The sequence below is a fragment of the Etheostoma spectabile genome, unplaced genomic scaffold (genome assembly GCF_008692095.1).
Source record: "Etheostoma spectabile isolate EspeVRDwgs_2016 unplaced genomic scaffold, UIUC_Espe_1.0 scaffold00018274, whole genome shotgun sequence".
Taxonomy (NCBI): Eukaryota; Metazoa; Chordata; class Actinopteri; order Perciformes; family Percidae; genus Etheostoma; species Etheostoma spectabile.
Genome location: NW_022604188.1, coordinates 53536 through 64292, shown reverse-complemented (window position 1 = coordinate 64292; position 10757 = coordinate 53536). Strand labels below are relative to the sequence as shown.

Genomic DNA, 10757 nt, shown 5'->3' with positions numbered 1-10757 from the left:
CTCGACTGCATAATTTGTGGTAGTGGGGACTGCGTTCGCGCTCTCTCCCCCCAACATAATGGTTGAAAAAATAACAGTTCTTACCTCATGATGTCCGTGTAGTGCATGCCAGCAACTTTGCTGGACTATGCATTTTGTCATAAATTGGATGCCAGTGACGAATGGGTGTGGCCTTTTGGTTGTGACCGAGTTGCGTGTTCTCCCTTCCAAGGTTTTCTCTCTTTGCGGTAAATCAATGTACTTCAATTTTTCCAATGCTGGCATGCTCAGGTTAAAGGCTTTTGTGCAGCAGGTTTGCTTTCTGACATGCAGACACAGCTTGCCCAGGTCTGCTACTGCGGAAAGCACTGAACTCTGGTATGATGCATTTTAGCAACCGTCAGCCAGAGTTCTGTGTCTGGGAATGAAGTCCTTTTCTCTGGCTCTTCCAACTCATACTTACCTGGCAGGGGAGATACCATGATCAGAAGGTGGTTCACCCAGGCGAGGCTTAACCATTGCACTCCGGTTATGCTGACCCCTCGAATTCCCCAAATGTGGGAATCTCGACTGCATAATTTGTGGTAGTGGTGGACTGCGTTCGCGCTCTCCCCGAACTAATGTTGAAAAAAAAAACAGTTTCTTACCTCATGATGTCCTGTAGAGTGCATGAAGCACTTTGCTGGACTATGCATTTTGTCATAAATTTGGATGCCAGTGACGAATGGGTGTGCCTTTTGGTTGTGACCGAGTTGCGTGTTTCTCCCTTCCAAGGTTTTTCTCTCTTTGCGGGAATCAATGTACTTCAATTTTTCCAATGCTGGCATGCTCAGGTTAAGGCTTTTTGTGGCAGCAGGTTTGCTTTCTGACATGCAGAAACAGCTTGCCCAGGTCTGCTACTACTGCGGAAAGCACTGACTCTGGTATGATGCATTTTAGCAACCGTCAGCCAGAGTTCTGTGTCTGGGAATGAAGTCCTTTTCCTCTGGCTCTTCCAACTCATACTTACCTGGCAGGGGAGATACCATGATCAGAAGGTGGTTCACCCAGGGCGAGGCTTACCTTGCACTCCGGTTATGCTGACCCCTGCGAATTCCCCAAATGTGGGAATCTCGACTGCATAATTTGTGGTAGTGGGGGACTGCGTTCGCGCTCTCCCCTGAACATACTGTTTAAAAAAACAGTTCTTACCTCATGATGTCCTGTAGAGTGCATGCAGCAACTTTGCTGGACTATGCATTTTGTCATAATTTGGATGCCATGACGAATGGGTGTGGCCTTTTGGTTTGTGACCGAGTTGCGTGTTCTCCCTTCCAGGTTTTCTCTCTTTGCGGGAATCAATGTACTTCAATTTTTCCAATGGCTGGCATGCTCAGGTTAAAGGCTTTTGTGCAGCAGTTTGCTTTCTGACATGCAGAACAGCTTGCCCAGGTCTGCTACTGCGGAAAGCACCTGAACCTGGTATGATGCATTTTAGCAACCGTCACCAGAGTTCTGTGTCTGGGAATAAGTCCTTTTCTTCTCTGGCTCTTCCAACTCATACTTACCTGGCAGGGAGATACCATGATCAAGAAGGTGGTTCACCCAGGGCGAGGCTTAACCATTGCACTCCGGTTATGCTGACCCCTGCGAATTCCCCAAATGTGGAATCTCGACTGCTAATTTGTGGTAGTGGGGACTGCGTTCGCGCTCTCCCTGAACACTGTTGAAAAATAAACAGTTCTTACCTCATGATGTCCTGTAGAGTGCATGCAGCAACTTTGCTGGACTATGCATTTTGTCTAAATTTGGATGCCAGTGACGAAGGGTGTGGCCTTTTGGGTTGTGACCGAGTTGCGTGTTCTCCCTTCCAGGTTTTTCCTCCTTGCGGGAATCAATGTACTGTTCAATTTTTTCCAATGCTGGCATGCTCAGTTAAAGGCTTTTGGTGCAGCAGGTTTGCTTTCTGACATGCAAGAAACAGCTTGCCCAGGTCTGCTACTGCGGAAAGCACTGAACTCTGGTATGATGCATTTTAGCAACCGTCGCCAGAGTTCTGTGTCTGGGAATGAATCCTTTTCTCTGGCTCTTCCACTCATACTTACCTGGCAGGGGAGATACCATGATCAAGAAGGTGGTTCCCCAGGGCGAGGCTTACCATGCACTCCGCCGGTTATGCTGACCCCTGCGAATTCCCCAAATGTGGGAATCTCGACTGCATAATGTGGTAGTGGGGGACTGCGTTCGCGCTCTCCCCTGAACATAATGTTGAAAAAAAAACCAGTTCTTACCTCATGATTCCTGTAGAGTGCATGCCAGCAACTTTGCTGGACTATGCATTTTGTCATAAATTTGGATGCCAGTGACGAATGTGTGCCTTTGGTTGTGACCGAGTTGCGTGTTCTCCCTTCCAGGTTTTCCTCTCTTTGCGGGAATCAAGTACTTCAATTTTTCCAATGCTGGCATGCTCAGTTTAAAGGCTTTTGTGCAGCATTTGCTTTCTGACATGCAGAAACAGCTTGCCCAGGTCTGCTACTGCGGAAAGCACTGAACTCTGGTATGATGCATTTTAGCAACCGTCAGCCAGAGTTCTGTGTCTGGGAATGAAGTCCTTTTCTCTGGCTCTTCCAACTCATACTTACCTGGCAGGGGAGATACCATGATCAAGAAGGTGGTTCACCCAGGGCGAGGCTTACCATTGCACTCCGGTTATGCTGACCCCTGCGAATTCCCCAAATGTGGGAATCTCGACTGCATAATTTGTGGTAGTGGGGGACTGCGTTCGCGCTCTCCCCTGAACATACTGTTGAAAAAAAACAGTTCTTACCTCATGATGTCCTGTAGAGTGCATGCCAGCAACTTTGCTGGACTATGCATTTTGTCATAAATTTGGATGCCAGTGACGAATGGGTGTGGCCTTTTGGTTGTGACCGAGTTGCGTGTTCTCCCTTCCAAGGTTTTTCTCTCTTTGCGGGAATCAATGTACTTCAATTTTTCCAATGCTGGCATGCTCAGGTTAAAGGCTTTTGTGCAGCAGGTTTGCTTTCTGACATGCAGAAACAGCTTGCCCAGGTCTGCTACTGCGGAAAGCACTGAACTCTGGTATGATGCATTTTAGCAACCGTCAGCCAGAGTTCTGTGTCTGGGAATGAAGTCCTTTTCTCTGGCTCTTCCAACTCATACTTACCTGGCAGGGGAGATACCATGATCAAGAAGGTGGTTCACCCAGGCGAGGCTTAACCATTGCACTCCGGTTATGCTGACCCCTGCGAATTCCCCAAATGTGGGAATCTCGACTGCATAATTTGTGGTAGTGGGGGACTGCGTTCGCGCTCTCCCCCGAACATACTGTTGAAAAAAAAACAGTTCTTACCTCATGATGTCCTGTAGAGTGCATGCAAGCAACTTTGCTGGACTATGCATTTTGTCATAAATTTGGATGCCAGTGACGAATGGGTGTGGCCTTTTGGTTGTGACCGAGTTGCGTGTTCTCCCTTCCAAGGTTTTTCTCTCTTTGCGGGAATCAATGTACTTCAATTTTTCCAATGCTGGCATGCTCAGGTTAAAGGCTTTTGTGCAGCAGGTTTGCTTCTGACATGCAGAAACAGCTTGCCCAGGTCTGCTACTGCGGAAAGCACTGAACTCTGGTATGATGCATTTTAGCAACCGTCAGCCAGAGTTCTGTGTCTGGGAATGAAGTCCTTTTCTCTGGCTCTTCCAACTCATACTTACCTGGCAGGGGAGATACCATGATCAAGAAGGTGGTTCACCCAGGGCGAGGCTTAACCATTGCACTCCGGTTATGCTGACCCCTGCGAATTCCCCAAATGTGGGAATCTCGACTGCATAATTTGTGGTAGTGGGGGACTGCGTTCGCGCTCTCCCCTGAACATAATGTTGAAAAAAAACAGTTCTTACCTCATGATGTCCTGTAGAGTGCATGCAAGCAACTTTGCTGGACTATGCATTTTGTCATAAATTTGGATGCCAGTGACGAATGGGTGTGGCCTTTTGGTTGTGACCGAGTTGCGTGTTCTCCCTTCCAAGGTTTTTCTCTCTTTGCGGGAATCAATGTACTTCAATTTTTCCAATGCTGGCATGCTCAGGTTAAAGGCTTTTGTGCAGCAGGTTTGCTTTCTGACATGCAGAAACAGCTTGCCCAGGTCTGCTACTGCGGAAAGCACTGAACTCTGGTATGATGCATTTTAGCAACCGTCAGCCAGAGTTCTGTGTCTGGGAATGAAGTCCTTTTCTCTGGCTCTTCCAACTCATACTTACCTGGCAGGGGAGATACCATGATCAAGAAGGTGGTTCACCCAGGGCGAGGCTTAACCATTGCACTCCGGTTATGCTGACCCCTGCGAATTCCCCAAATGTGGGAATCTCGACTGCATAATTTGTGGTAGTGGGGGACTGCGTTCGCGCTCTCCCCTGAACATACTGTTGAAAAAATAAACAGTTCTTACCTCATGATGTCCTGTAGAGTGCATGCAAGCAACTTTGCTGGACTATGCATTTTGTCATAAATTTGGATGCCAGTGACGAATGGGTGTGGCCTTTTGGTTGTGACCGAGTTGCGTGTTCTCCCTTCCAAGGTTTTTCTCTCTTTGCGGGAATCAATGTACTTCAATTTTTCCAATGCTGGCATGCTCAGGTTAAAGGCTTTTGTGCAGCAGGTTTGCTTTCTGACATGCAGAAACAGCTTGCCCAGGTCTGCTACTGCGGAAAGCACTGAACTCTGGTATGATGCATTTTAGCAACCGTCAGCCAGAGTTCTGTGTCTGGGAATGAAGTCCTTTTCTCTGGCTCTTCCAACTCATACTTACCTGGCAGGGGAGATACCATGATCAAGAAGGTGGTTCACCCAGGGCGAGGCTTAACCATTGCACTCCGGTTATGCTGACCCCTGCGAATTCCCCAAATGTGGGAATCTCGACTGCATAATTTGTGGTAGTGGGGGACTGCGTTCGCGCTCTCCCCTGAACATACTGTTGAAAAAAAAACAGTTCTTACCTCATGATGTCCTGTAGAGTGCATGCAAGCAACTTTGCTGGACTATGCATTTTGTCATAAATTTGGATGCCAGTGACGAATGGGTGTGGCCTTTTGGTTGTGACCGAGTTGCGTGTTCTCCCTTCCAAGGTTTTTCTCTCTTTGCGGGAATCAATGTACTTCAATTTTTCCAATGCTGGCATGCTCAGGTTAAAGGCTTTTGTGCAGCAGGTTTGCTTTCTGACATGCAGAAACAGCTTGCCCAGGTCTGCTACTGCGGAAAGCACTGAACTCTGGTATGATGCATTTTAGCAACCGTCAGCCAGAGTTCTGTGTCTGGGAATGAAGTCCTTTTCTCTGGCTCTTCCAACTCATACTTACCTGGCAGGGGAGATACCATGATCAAGAAGGTGGTTCACCCAGGGCGAGGCTTAACCATTGCACTCCGGTTATGCTGACCCCTGCGAATTCCCCAAATGTGGGAATCTCGACTGCATAATTTGTGGTAGTGGGGGACTGCGTTCGCGCTCTCCCCTGAACATAATGTTGAAAAAAAAACAGTTCTTACCTCATGATGTCCTGTAGAGTGCATGCAAGCAACTTTGCTGGACTATGCATTTTGTCATAAATTTGGATGCCAGTGACGAATGGGTGTGGCCTTTTGGTTGTGACCGAGTTGCGTGTTCTCCCTTCCAAGGTTTTTCTCTCTTTGCGGGAATCAATGTACTTCAATTTTTCCAATGCTGGCATGCTCAGGTTAAAGGCTTTTGTGCAGCAGGTTTGCTTTCTGACATGCAGAAACAGCTTGCCCAGGTCTGCTACTGCGGAAAGCACTGAACTCTGGTATGATGCATTTTAGCAACCGTCAGCCAGAGTTCTGTGTCTGGGAATGAAGTCCTTTTCTCTGGCTCTTCCAACTCATACTTACCTGGCAGGGGAGATACCATGATCAAGAAGGTGGTTCACCCAGGGCGAGGCTTAACCATTGCACTCCGGTTATGCTGACCCCTGCGAATTCCCCAAATGTGGGAATCTCGACTGCATAATTTGTGGTAGTGGGGGACTGCGTTCGCGCTCTCCCCTGAACATAATGTTGAAAAAAAAAACAGTTCTTACCTCATGATGTCCTGTAGAGTGCATGCAAGCAACTTTGCTGGACTATGCATTTTGTCATAAATTTGGATGCCAGTGACGAATGGGTGTGGCCTTTTGGTTGTGACCGAGTTGCGTGTTCTCCCTTCCAAGGTTTTTCTCTCTTTGCGGGAATCAATGTACTTCAATTTTTCCAATGCTGGCATGCTCAGGTTAAAGGCTTTTGTGCAGCAGGTTTGCTTTCTGACATGCAGAAACAGCTTGCCCAGGTCTGCTACTGCGGAAAGCACTGAACTCTGGTATGATGCATTTTAGCAACCGTCAGCCAGAGTTCTGTGTCTGGGAATGAAGTCCTTTTCTCTGGCTCTTCCAACTCATACTTACCTGGCAGGGGAGATACCATGATCAAGAAGGTGGTTCACCCAGGGCGAGGCTTAACCATTGCACTCCGGTTATGCTGACCCCTGCGAATTCCCCAAATGTGGGAATCTCGACTGCATAATTTGTGGTAGTGGGGGACTGCGTTCGCGCTCTCCCCTGAACATATGTTGAAAAAAAAACAGTTCTTACCTCATGATGTCCTGTAGAGTGCATGCAAGCAACTTTGCTGGACTATGCATTTTGTCATAAATTTGGATGCCAGTGACGAATGGGTGTGGCCTTTTGGTTGTGACCGAGTTGCGTGTTCTCCCTTCCAAGGTTTTTCTCTCTTTGCGGGAATCAATGTACTTCAATTTTTCCAATGCTGGCATGCTCAGGTTAAAGGCTTTTGTGCAGCAGGTTTGCTTTCTGACATGCAGAAACAGCTTGCCCAGGTCTGCTACTGCGGAAAGCACTGAACTCTGGTATGATGCATTTTAGCAACCGTCAGCCAGAGTTCTGTGTCTGGGAATGAAGTCCTTTTCTCTGGCTCTTCCAACTCATACTTACCTGGCAGGGGAGATACCATGATCAAGAAGGTGGTTCACCCAGGGCGAGGCTTAACCATTGCACTCCGGTTATGCTGACCCCTGCGAATTCCCCAAATGTGGGAATCTCGACTGCATAATTTGTGGTAGTGGGGGACTGCGTTCGCGCTCTCCCCTGAACATAATGTTGAAAAAAAAAACAGTTCTTACCTCATGATGTCCTGTAGAGTGCATGCAAGCAACTTTGCTGGACTATGCATTTTGTCATAAATTTGGATGCCAGTGACGAATGGGTGTGGCCTTTTGGTTGTGACCGAGTTGCGTGTTCTCCCTTCCAAGGTTTTTCTCTCTTTGCGGGAATCAATGTACTTCAATTTTTCCAATGCTGGCATGCTCAGGTTAAAGGCTTTTGTGCAGCAGGTTTGCTTTCTGACATGCAGAAACAGCTTGCCCAGGTCTGCTACTGCGGAAAGCACTGAACTCTGGTATGATGCATTTTAGCAACCGTCAGCCAGAGTTCTGTGTCTGGGAATGAAGTCCTTTTCTCTGGCTCTTCCAACTCATACTTACCTGGCAGGGGAGATACCATGATCAAGAAGGTGGTTCACCCAGGGCGAGGCTTAACCATTGCACTCCGGTTATGCTGACCCCTGCGAATTCCCCAAATGTGGGAATCTCGACTGCATAATTTGTGGTAGTGGGGGACTGCGTTCGCGCTCTCCCCTGAACATAATGTTGAAAAAAAAAACAGTTCTTACCTCATGATGTCCTGTAGAGTGCATGCAAGCAACTTTGCTGGACTATGCATTTTGTCATAAATTTGGATGCCAGTGACGAATGGGTGTGGCCTTTTGGTTGTGACCGAGTTGCGTGTTCTCCCTTCCAAGGTTTTTCTCTCTTTGCGGGAATCAATGTACTTCAATTTTTCCAATGCTGGCATGCTCAGGTTAAAGGCTTTTGTGCAGCAGGTTTGCTTTCTGACATGCAGAAACAGCTTGCCCAGGTCTGCTACTGCGGAAAGCACTGAACTCTGGTATGATGCATTTTAGCAACCGTCAGCCAGAGTTCTGTGTCTGGGAATGAAGTCCTTTTCTCTGGCTCTTCCAACTCATACTTACCTGGCAGGGGAGATACCATGATCAAGAAGGTGGTTCACCCAGGGCGAGGCTTAACCATTGCACTCCGGTTATGCTGACCCCTGCGAATTCCCCAAATGTGGGAATCTCGACTGCATAATTTGTGGTAGTGGGGGACTGCGTTCGCGCTCTCCCCTGAACATACTGTTGAAAAAAAAAACAGTTCTTACCTCATGATGTCCTGTAGAGTGCATGCAAGCAACTTTGCTGGACTATGCATTTTGTCATAAATTTGGATGCCAGTGACGAATGGGTGTGGCCTTTTGGTTGTGACCGAGTTGCGTGTTCTCCCTTCCAAGGTTTTTCTCTCTTTGCGGGAATCAATGTACTTCAATTTTTCCAATGCTGGCATGCTCAGGTTAAAGGCTTTTGTGCAGCAGGTTTGCTTTCTGACATGCAGAAACAGCTTGCCCAGGTCTGCTACTGCGGAAAGCACTGAACTCTGGTATGATGCATTTTAGCAACCGTCAGCCAGAGTTCTGTGTCTGGGAATGAAGTCCTTTTCTCTGGCTCTTCCAACTCATACTTACCTGGCAGGGGAGATACCATGATCAAGAAGGTGGTTCACCCAGGGCGAGGCTTAACCATTGCACTCCGGTTATGCTGACCCCTGCGAATTCCCCAAATGTGGGAATCTCGACTGCATAATTTGTGGTAGTGGGGGACTGCGTTCGCGCTCTCCCCTGAACATAATGTTGAAAAAAAAACAGTTCTTACCTCATGATGTCCTGTAGAGTGCATGCAAGCAACTTTGCTGGACTATGCATTTTGTCATAAATTTGGATGCCAGTGACGAATGGGTGTGGCCTTTTGGTTGTGACCGAGTTGCGTGTTCTCCCTTCCAAGGTTTTTCTCTCTTTGCGGGAATCAATGTACTTCAATTTTTCCAATGCTGGCATGCTCAGGTTAAAGGCTTTTGTGCAGCAGGTTTGCTTTCTGACATGCAGAAACAGCTTGCCCAGGTCTGCTACTGCGGAAAGCACTGAACTCTGGTATGATGCATTTTAGCAACCGTCAGCCAGAGTTCTGTGTCTGGGAATGAAGTCCTTTTCTCTGGCTCTTCCAACTCATACTTACCTGGCAGGGGAGATACCATGATCAAGAAGGTGGTTCACCCAGGGCGAGGCTTAACCATTGCACTCCGGTTATGCTGACCCTGCGAATTCCCCAAATGTGGGAATCTCGACTGCATAATTTGTGGTAGTGGGGGACTGCGTTCGCGCTCTCCCCTGAACATACTGTTGAAAAAAAAACAGTTCTTACCTCATGATGTCCTGTAGAGTGCATGCAAGCAACTTTGCTGGACTATGCATTTTGTCATAAATTTGGATGCCAGTGACGAATGGGTGTGGCCTTTTGGTTGTGACCGAGTTGCGTGTTCTCCCTTCCAAGGTTTTTCTCTCTTTGCGGGAATCAATGTACTTCAATTTTTCCAATGCTGGCATGCTCAGGTTAAAGGCTTTTGTGCAGCAGGTTTGCTTTCTGACATGCAGAAACAGCTTGCCCAGGTCTGCTACTGCGGAAAGCACTGAACTCTGGTATGATGCATTTTAGCAACCGTCAGCCAGAGTTCTGTGTCTGGGAATGAAGTCCTTTTCTCTGGCTCTTCCAACTCATACTTACCTGGCAGGGGAGATACCATGATCAAGAAGGTGGTTCACCCAGGGCGAGGCTTAACCATTGCACTCCGGTTATGCTGACCCCTGCGAATTCCCCAAATGTGGGAATCTCGACTGCATAATTTGTGGTAGTGGGGGACTGCGTTCGCGCTCTCCCCTGAACATACTGTTGAAAAAATAAACAGTTCTTACCTCATGATGTCCTGTAGAGTGCATGCAAGCAACTTTGCTGGACTATGCATTTTGTCATAAATTTGGATGCCAGTGACGAATGGGTGTGGCCTTTTGGTTGTGACCGAGTTGCGTGTTCTCCCTTCCAAGGTTTTTCTCTCTTTGCGGGAATCAATGTACTTCAATTTTTCCAATGCTGGCATGCTCAGGTTAAAGGCTTTTGTGCAGCAGGTTTGCTTTCTGACATGCAGAAACAGCTTGCCCAGGTCTGCTACTGCGGAAAGCACTGAACTCTGGTATGATGCATTTTAGCAACCGTCAGCCAGAGTTCTGTGTCTGGGAATGAAGTCCTTTTCTCTGGCTCTTCCAACTCATACTTACCTGGCAGGGGAGATACCATGATCAAGAAGGTGGTTCACCCAGGGCGAGGCTTAACCATTGCACTCCGGTTATGCTGACCCCTGCGAATTCCCCAAATGTGGGAATCTCGACTGCATAATTTGTGGTAGTGGGGGACTGCGTTCGCGCTCTCCCCTGAACATAATGTTGAAAAAAAAACAGTTCTTACCTCATGATGTCCTGTAGAGTGCATGCAAGCAACTTTGCTGGACTATGCATTTTGTCATAAATTTGGATGCCAGTGACGAATGGGTGTGGCCTTTTGGTTGTGACCGAGTTGCGTGTTCTCCCTTCCAAGGTTTTTCTCTCTTTGCGGGAATCAATGTACTTCAATTTTTCCAATGCTGGCATGCTCAGGTTAAAGGCTTTTGTGCAGCAGGTTTGCTTTCTGACATGCAGAAACAGCTTGCCCAGGTCTGCTACTGCGGAAAGCACTGAACTCTGGTATGATGCATTTTAGCAACCGTCAGCCAGAGTTCTGT

General features: G+C 47.7%; 19 non-coding genes across 19 annotated transcripts; all 19 read left to right on the top strand.

Moving 5' to 3' along the window:
• The first annotated feature begins 434 nt into the window (after positions 1-434).
• LOC116679910 (U1 spliceosomal RNA) lies at positions 435-595 on the top strand. The gene has a single exon (XR_004329553.1). It is a non-coding gene; the product is annotated as a U1 spliceosomal RNA (small nuclear RNA).
• Positions 596-980: 385 nt separating this feature from the next.
• LOC116679908 (U1 spliceosomal RNA) lies at positions 981-1141 on the top strand. The gene has a single exon (XR_004329551.1). It is a non-coding gene; the product is annotated as a U1 spliceosomal RNA (small nuclear RNA).
• A 377-nt stretch (positions 1142-1518) lies between these two features.
• Positions 1519-1677, top strand: LOC116679912 (U1 spliceosomal RNA). The gene has a single exon (XR_004329555.1). It is a non-coding gene; the product is annotated as a U1 spliceosomal RNA (small nuclear RNA).
• Positions 1678-2055: 378 nt separating this feature from the next.
• LOC116679914 (U1 spliceosomal RNA) lies at positions 2056-2217 on the top strand. The gene has a single exon (XR_004329557.1). It is a non-coding gene; the product is annotated as a U1 spliceosomal RNA (small nuclear RNA).
• Positions 2218-2592: 375 nt separating this feature from the next.
• On the top strand, positions 2593-2755 carry LOC116679967 (U1 spliceosomal RNA). Its single transcript, XR_004329607.1, has one exon. It is a non-coding gene; the product is annotated as a U1 spliceosomal RNA (small nuclear RNA).
• Positions 2756-3137: 382 nt separating this feature from the next.
• On the top strand, positions 3138-3300 carry LOC116679893 (U1 spliceosomal RNA). The gene has a single exon (XR_004329536.1). It is a non-coding gene; the product is annotated as a U1 spliceosomal RNA (small nuclear RNA).
• A 382-nt stretch (positions 3301-3682) lies between these two features.
• Positions 3683-3846, top strand: LOC116679958 (U1 spliceosomal RNA). Its single transcript, XR_004329598.1, has one exon. It is a non-coding gene; the product is annotated as a U1 spliceosomal RNA (small nuclear RNA).
• A 382-nt stretch (positions 3847-4228) lies between these two features.
• Positions 4229-4392, top strand: LOC116679957 (U1 spliceosomal RNA). The gene has a single exon (XR_004329597.1). It is a non-coding gene; the product is annotated as a U1 spliceosomal RNA (small nuclear RNA).
• Positions 4393-4776: 384 nt separating this feature from the next.
• On the top strand, positions 4777-4940 carry LOC116679955 (U1 spliceosomal RNA). The gene has a single exon (XR_004329596.1). It is a non-coding gene; the product is annotated as a U1 spliceosomal RNA (small nuclear RNA).
• Positions 4941-5323: 383 nt separating this feature from the next.
• LOC116679954 (U1 spliceosomal RNA) lies at positions 5324-5487 on the top strand. The gene has a single exon (XR_004329595.1). It is a non-coding gene; the product is annotated as a U1 spliceosomal RNA (small nuclear RNA).
• A 383-nt stretch (positions 5488-5870) lies between these two features.
• On the top strand, positions 5871-6034 carry LOC116679953 (U1 spliceosomal RNA). Its single transcript, XR_004329594.1, has one exon. It is a non-coding gene; the product is annotated as a U1 spliceosomal RNA (small nuclear RNA).
• Positions 6035-6418: 384 nt separating this feature from the next.
• LOC116679951 (U1 spliceosomal RNA) lies at positions 6419-6582 on the top strand. The gene has a single exon (XR_004329592.1). It is a non-coding gene; the product is annotated as a U1 spliceosomal RNA (small nuclear RNA).
• A 382-nt stretch (positions 6583-6964) lies between these two features.
• On the top strand, positions 6965-7128 carry LOC116679950 (U1 spliceosomal RNA). Its single transcript, XR_004329591.1, has one exon. It is a non-coding gene; the product is annotated as a U1 spliceosomal RNA (small nuclear RNA).
• Positions 7129-7512: 384 nt separating this feature from the next.
• Positions 7513-7676, top strand: LOC116679949 (U1 spliceosomal RNA). Its single transcript, XR_004329590.1, has one exon. It is a non-coding gene; the product is annotated as a U1 spliceosomal RNA (small nuclear RNA).
• A 384-nt stretch (positions 7677-8060) lies between these two features.
• LOC116679948 (U1 spliceosomal RNA) lies at positions 8061-8224 on the top strand. The gene has a single exon (XR_004329589.1). It is a non-coding gene; the product is annotated as a U1 spliceosomal RNA (small nuclear RNA).
• Positions 8225-8608: 384 nt separating this feature from the next.
• Positions 8609-8772, top strand: LOC116679947 (U1 spliceosomal RNA). Its single transcript, XR_004329588.1, has one exon. It is a non-coding gene; the product is annotated as a U1 spliceosomal RNA (small nuclear RNA).
• A 383-nt stretch (positions 8773-9155) lies between these two features.
• Positions 9156-9318, top strand: LOC116679891 (U1 spliceosomal RNA). The gene has a single exon (XR_004329534.1). It is a non-coding gene; the product is annotated as a U1 spliceosomal RNA (small nuclear RNA).
• Positions 9319-9701: 383 nt separating this feature from the next.
• Positions 9702-9865, top strand: LOC116679946 (U1 spliceosomal RNA). Its single transcript, XR_004329587.1, has one exon. It is a non-coding gene; the product is annotated as a U1 spliceosomal RNA (small nuclear RNA).
• Positions 9866-10249: 384 nt separating this feature from the next.
• On the top strand, positions 10250-10413 carry LOC116679945 (U1 spliceosomal RNA). The gene has a single exon (XR_004329586.1). It is a non-coding gene; the product is annotated as a U1 spliceosomal RNA (small nuclear RNA).
• The last annotated feature ends 344 nt before the right edge of the window (positions 10414-10757 follow it).